A 7,291-nucleotide genomic window follows, 5' to 3' on the forward strand; every position below is an offset into this window, starting at 1 on the left:
TAGAAGGTAAGAGATAGTAAATGAAGTGGAGCGTGTCAAGTTCTTTATTAATGATAATGATGTAATTTGTATTTGGTTGTTCTGGTTTGTATAATTTTTAATGGTAACATCCAATGTTTTAATTGTAAATGTTTTTTTTTTGTGGGACCGAGTTTTGCTAAATGTGAGTTAATCCCCGAAATGATTTTATAACCATAGCATTTTAAATGTTGAAAAAGTTGGGGTGTTATAGTATGGGCCAAGTCCTAAATAATGGACCCAACCCTGAATAATGTTCCTAAACCTTAATTATTGGTCGAAACCTGAATAATAGGCCCAATCCTGAATAATGAGCTCATCCATGTATAACAGTCCCAACCCAACAGGTCCAAACTAAAGAAGCATATAAGCATACAAGTAGCAAGCAAGAATCTACTAGTCTAGAATATCGTATCATACGTAATATAGTGAGAAGCAGCTGAAACAAAGAGTTGAATCCGACTACTTGAAGAACCAAAGAATCAACTACACAAACTGCCTTAACCAATAATAGTGTAACACTCCAAAACTAAAAAAAAAATGAAATTTTCAAAATCAACCATTAATCAACATTGTTTATAAAAAGAGTAATTGTTTCAAGAGCATTATTTCATATTAGAGTTTTCCCAAGAACCAATGACATAAAACAGGAAGCTATGTACAATTACACCTTTTCTTACCCATGATCCTCAGAAGTACCTGAAACAATAAACTAAAAACTATAAGCCAAAGCTTAGTGAGTTTCCCCAAAGTACCAACACACACATACATATAACAACATATAATGGGTCCACGACTAAAAGACTGGATTACCCCTAAGCCCACAGTATGAGTCTGGCATGCCTATCAGGCCCTCAACTCATATTTGGATTGCTCCCAATTACTCTCGGGCCCACAGCTTATCTCTGGATTGCTCTTGGGTTTGTTGGCTACCGCACAAAGTAGCATAACCTCAACCCAACCATAGTATGTCGACCTATGCATAACATACAAACATATACAAGTTAACAAATAAAAATACAAATCTTAACAGATCACTATAACATAGCAAATCTGTTGGTTCTTAGTACAGATTAGATACAATATCCAAATTGTTCCTTTCACCAAGAAAATAGGTTTTGTCTTTAGAATTAAAAGCTCCCCCTGAGAAGGAAGCCTTTCTTTTTCATGGATTAAGTTGGACACCATCATCAGAATCAATGTCACTATTTGTTCCTTAAGGAACCTCTTGAGAAAACTCCCCCTCAAAACAAGAACTAGGATAGATAATGTTTAATGAAACATCATAAACAACAGCTTGTTGCATGAAACCAAGATCCAGAAACCCTTCATAGTCATCGGTTTCGGATTGGTCACCAGCGTTTGGAATAGGCTGATTAGTTGCAGCATCAACATCTGGAACATCAACAACAACAATCGGCTCTAGAGGATCAGCTTCAGCTTCACCACTTTTAGTCATCTCAGGCCGAGATACAATAACCACCTGCATTTTCATTCTCTGAGGACCCTCTTGGTAATTCTCCCCCTTTTTGGCAACATCAGATTAGGGAGGAGAGTTAGAAGGAGGAGAATGAGTTCTTGGAGGAGGTTTTTTTGATGGAGGTGGAGGTGGAGGAGGTTATCACCTAGAGAGATTGTGGAGTGTCATCAACAACCATATCATCATCATGATCAACCAAGGCCATATGTCTCTTCATTTTGGCCACATTCCTTTCAACTTTATTCAATCTTTTATCCATTAATTGAGTTAACTACACAATTAAGGAGAGTTGGGAAAGCATAATAGTTTCAAAGTTGGAATTGGATTCTCCTTGACCGCCCTGATGAAAAATAGATGTATTAATAGGTGATGGTGTACGAGGACCCTTTTCAGCTTGATGAATTATATTAGCTTTAGGAAAAGGAGACGATGTTGGAGAAGGTTCATCATGGATCATTGGCTGAGTATTATTTCCAACAGGAGGAGTTGATCCACGACGGTCAGTATCATTTGCAGAGGATGACAATAAAAAGGTTTAAAACTGTATGTGCTTGTTAAACCTTGGAGGAGAAATCATTTTCTGAGTGAAATCATCTCTCATGTCAGCTACAGATTTAATTTCATCTTTATCATTGTCTTCTCCCTTATTAGCCCCTTCTTTATTACCAACTTCTGAATCATCATTATTCTCATTATCATTACCTTCTTCATCACTAGCATCATCATTGTCATTATCCTCTTAAGAGTATGAGGATTCAACCATACATGGATTTTCAATCCATTTTTGCATTCTTGCAGTAATAGAAAGATCACCCTTAGATGGGGCAACATTGATGATTTTCGAGGAAACATCAGGAATAGGAATGATGATCCATGAATTTCAATATAGCCTTCTCCACGAGACAAGATCAACCCAAGCCAGCGTGGGTAGGGAACATGCACTGGTCTCTTGATCCAAGAAATACATTCAATCATTTGATCAAGAAAGATTTGAGCAAAATCTAGTTTCTTGTTGTAAACAATGGAGTACAAGATCCTTTACTCAAAGAGATTTAGTTGATCCAAGCTTCCAGTATTGTAACTAAGACATTTTCCAATCACACCTATTAAGTATTTCCATCCTACATTAAAACACTGACAAAGGGTGATCTTTAGGGATCACGAGTGAGGCCCTTGAGTTTGAAATTATACCCTAGTTTTTCACGAACAGTCTTGCAACTTTCTTTAGAAGGAGTTTTAGAGTAATTATCATATCAAGGAAGACGAAGAGAACTTCGAATGGATTCCACATCAATAGTAACCATATATTGACCATCTCCAATGGTTCCAATGTATTTAGGGTTGTATGTGCACCATAGGATGTTGTAGTATACCAAAACCCTACACTCTGGGCTTCTTTCTTCTCCTTGCAATCCCTGGAAAAGTGGTTAGGGCTTCCACAATTAAAGCAATTACCAGAGCTTTTCTTCTCTGAAGTGGATCTTTTCTCTAAGCTACTTCCCTTCAATTGATCTCTTCTAACCCTGTTTGCTCTGCTCTCTTCATAATGCTTGAGTATTAGTGTAACTCTGGCAACAAGCTCATCGTTGATATCTTCATCACTTTGTTCACCCTGATCTGAATTGTCTGATTTGGTGATGTGCTTTATTGTTTCCTTTCGAGACATCAGGGCAATAGACTTTTCCTTGCTCGATTCCTTCATGATTTCCTTACGAAGAGCTTTGGTCTCTTTATAATTTCGCAAATTACCGAACAAGGAATTCATATCCGTGGAATCGATCTTCTCATCATTCTTAAGAACATCAACATGATATTCCCAACTCTTCCCAAGAGAATTGAGAAACGTTAGAACCAACTGTGATGAGTGCTTAACGATTCCCAACCTACACATATCATCAACCAGATAAATAAACCTATTGAAGGTTCGAGTAAGAGACTTAACTTTTTGAGCAAAGAAATGCTCGTATCTTCGATTAAGATTGTTGATGGTCGTATCATGGACTTCTACAGTGCCTTCATAAGCCACCGTCAGGGTGTCCATCATCTCTTTGTCCGATTCACAATTTTGTACGAGATGATACACGTGGTATGGAAGAGAATTTCCAATAGTGGCTCTTTCTTCCACATCAATACCGAGTAGTCTCTTGCCATTGTCATCATAACTCGATGTTGGCTTTTGCTTTAGGGGGCAACGGGAGCGTTGTTTTCCATGGGTTAGTAAAAAAGAACATGGGGAACTTTTCAACAATATTTTTCATCTCATAGTCAATGGTTTCACGAACCACCATTGCCTTGGTTTTCCACATGACGAAGTTGTCTTCATCAAAGGAAAGAATTTGTTGAGACCAAAGGATTTGAAATTGCTTAAACTCGACATGATAAATTGAGTGTATCACAAACCTGGTATGATATCAACTGTATGTTTGTATATGATCGGATACACTTCAAGTATGAATAAGAAACGAAAAACTAATCTAAGGAAAATAATCAACATAAAGTAAATGACACATAAGTTCTCAAAATTGTTCATTTCACCAAGAAAAGAGGTTTTGTCTTCACCATGAAGACGGGTTGTCACAAAGACGATTACAACACCAAGTCATGTTAACATTAAGGTTTCAACCTAAAGTTCAATACATAATAATCTATACAAGTATATCCCATGATTGACGGGATTGTATCTTGTCTATACTAAGAATCGATCTTCTCATGAAGATACGAGATCTGATATCTATTATATTTTTATCTATAATAAGTGCCTAGTATATAAAAGATTACAATAGGAAAACTATACTATAAGCTGACGATATTGAATTGTGATGTTGGCGTTGATGACTTGTAGATGTTGATGTTGATATATCAACATTTCATGTGTTTGACTCATCAGATCATAGGTTGTGACCTTACAAGGGTGAAGACATTGGGAGCATAAGAAGATCATATAGGATGCAAACCCTCAAAACTAGGATTTTGGTTTGAACTGCATACATGCGGCGTACTTGTTGAGTACACCTAGTCTACGCGTGCGAGACCCGCTCTTCTCATGCATGAGTATGCCATGTATACACCCCGAGTACGCACAACATACTGACCAAAATGCCAACTATTAAATATGTTAGGATTAAAAATGAACCCTTCTTGAAACGTGTGTTACAATTCTCCCCCGGTTGAACTAGACTGCGTCCTCGAAGTCCGATGTTGCGAGTAGCTAGGGATAATGCTCCCACATCTCCGCCTATGGCTCCTAAGTCCACTCGGAGCCTTTTCGATGCTGCCACTGAACCTTTACCAAAAGTATCTCCTTGTTAAGTAGGACCTTCATCTTTCTCTCTACTACTGCTACCAGCCTCTCAATATAATTCAAGCACTCATTGACCTGAATATCATCCAAAGGGACCACTGCCTCTTCGTCCAACATGCACTTCCGCATCTGCGAAACATGGAAAGTGTTATGGATCAGATTGAGATCACTCGGTAAATCTAACCAGTAGGACACCCTGCCCACCCTGGCGATCACACGGAACGATATAATATATTAGGACCCAATTTCCCTCTCTTCCAGAAGCGTATTACACCCCTCCAGGGTGATACCTTCAATAGTACCATATCGCCGACCTGAAACTCTAACTCTGATCGACATCGGTCAGCATAGCTCTTCTGCCGACTCTAAGCTGTCTGCAATCTCTGCCTGATCTGTTGGATGAGCTATGTAGTCTTGAGGACTACCTCAGTCCTCCCCATAACTCTGTAACCAACCTCCCCCCAACAATATGGGGTATGATATCACTACCATACTGAAGCTCGTAGGGTGGTGCACCAATATTGGAGTGATATATGTTGTTGTAGGAGAACTTTGCGAGAGGTAGGTAGGAATTCCAACTCCCACCAAAATCTATGACACGAGCCTACAACATATCTTCAAGCATCTGGATGGTCCATTCACTCTGGCCGTCAGTCTGCGGATGATAAGCAGTGCTGAAATGCAGCCTCATACCTAGTTCCTCGTGAAGTGAACCGAACATCTCGATCGGATATAATGGAAACCAGAACCCCATGACAAGCAAAAATCTCACAAACATACACATTGGCCAATTTCTGGGCTGATAAGCTCTCCCAGATGGCCAAAAAGTGGGCACTCTTGGTCAATCGATCCACAATGACCCATATAGTATCAAAACCCTTGGCAGTCCTCGGTAGCTTGGTGATAACATCCAAGGTGATCTGTTCCCAATTCTACATGACAACTTCCAAAGGTTGCAGCTTTACATGTGGTCTCTAGTGTTCGGCCTTGATCATCCTACAGGTCAATCATCTCTCAACGTACCAACCTATCTCCCTCTTCATACACGACCACTAGTAACTTAATCTCAAATCCCGATACATTTGGTAGCTCTCACATGTATCAAAAAGTGAGACTTATGTGCCTCCTCCAAAACTATATGTTTGACCCTACCAGAAATCGGAATCTAAACCCGACCACACCAGGTCAACAATCCCCGACTATTGGTGACAAATCTGTCGATCTCGTCCTTGATTATCTCATGTTTCTAGTGTTGGGTTTTGAGCAATCTAACACTTCCTAAGTGTGCATGCAACCCTAATAAACCTTGGATCTATGTTTGTCTAAATACATGCAAAATAATAATTTTCCAAGGTTCATAACCTATCTAACATGGCATGGGGTACTTTTAAACATAAAAGAATTAGATGAGATTACATACCTTTTGATGAGTTTGATTCCTTTGGAGTTTGAGAGCCAAGCACCAATAGTGTGAATGCCTCAAATGGAAATCACAAATCACCACAAACACTTGGAAAACTTTAGAGGGTGTACACACACTTGTAATTTTCAGCCACACACAAGCACACACACTAGTGGCTATTTCATGCAACATAAGCATGCTTATATAGTGTACATGGTTAGAGTGAAACCCTAATAACCCATGACCTTTCCTTTTCCAAGGATCCATGGGTTAAAAGCTCCATGGATCATCCGTGGACTTCCATACAAGCCTAGCCCATTAACAAATGAGTATTAGCCCACACTATATAAAACCAATAGCCCACAATCTAATTAGTCTTCCTTTTAATCTCTAAATTAATTCATAATTAACTTAAGACTAAGACTAATTAAATAACATGACTTCATATTAATATATTAAAACTTATAATATATTAATAAACATATGGGTATAACTCTCATAAAATTATCCATAAATTGTTCGGGTGAAGTGCAACCCAAATGGACCATGCCAGGTCGGGTCAAGTATATACCAAATAAGTTATGGACTTAGACACCTTATCCAACAGACTCCCACTTGGATAAGTCTAATAACTGTATTTGCCTATATAACTTCAGGAACCAACCAGCAATCGTAGCTCTTGAAAACTCTGTTGAACTATGAAGCGCCATTTTAAGACAAGTGATCCTATAATCCTCTATTCTCATGATATCAGCCGAACAAACACATGGAACTATGTCTTGCTTATTGTCTGGCAGTTGTTTCTCGATTTCCGATTTGTTTGACAAAGAACTTTACTGAACACATCAGTTTAGTTCTGACCGGGCCCGGTACATGGGTCAACACAAAATCATCGAGGGGCCCAGATATCGCTTCTATTTCTAGAAGGAACAGATAAGCTTCGACTCATATGCTTGTTCTACTACTTGTTGAATTGTACACAAAGGCACGTTTTATAACATCAAGTTACTGATGCGTTTACTTGCAATCAATGCACAACCAACTCATAGGTAACAACTCATATCTATAGGTTTGAAGACTTATATGATAT

Source organism: Lactuca sativa, chromosome 7 (genome assembly GCF_002870075.4).
Source record: "Lactuca sativa cultivar Salinas chromosome 7, Lsat_Salinas_v11, whole genome shotgun sequence".
NCBI lineage: Eukaryota > Viridiplantae > Streptophyta > Magnoliopsida > Asterales > Asteraceae > Lactuca > Lactuca sativa.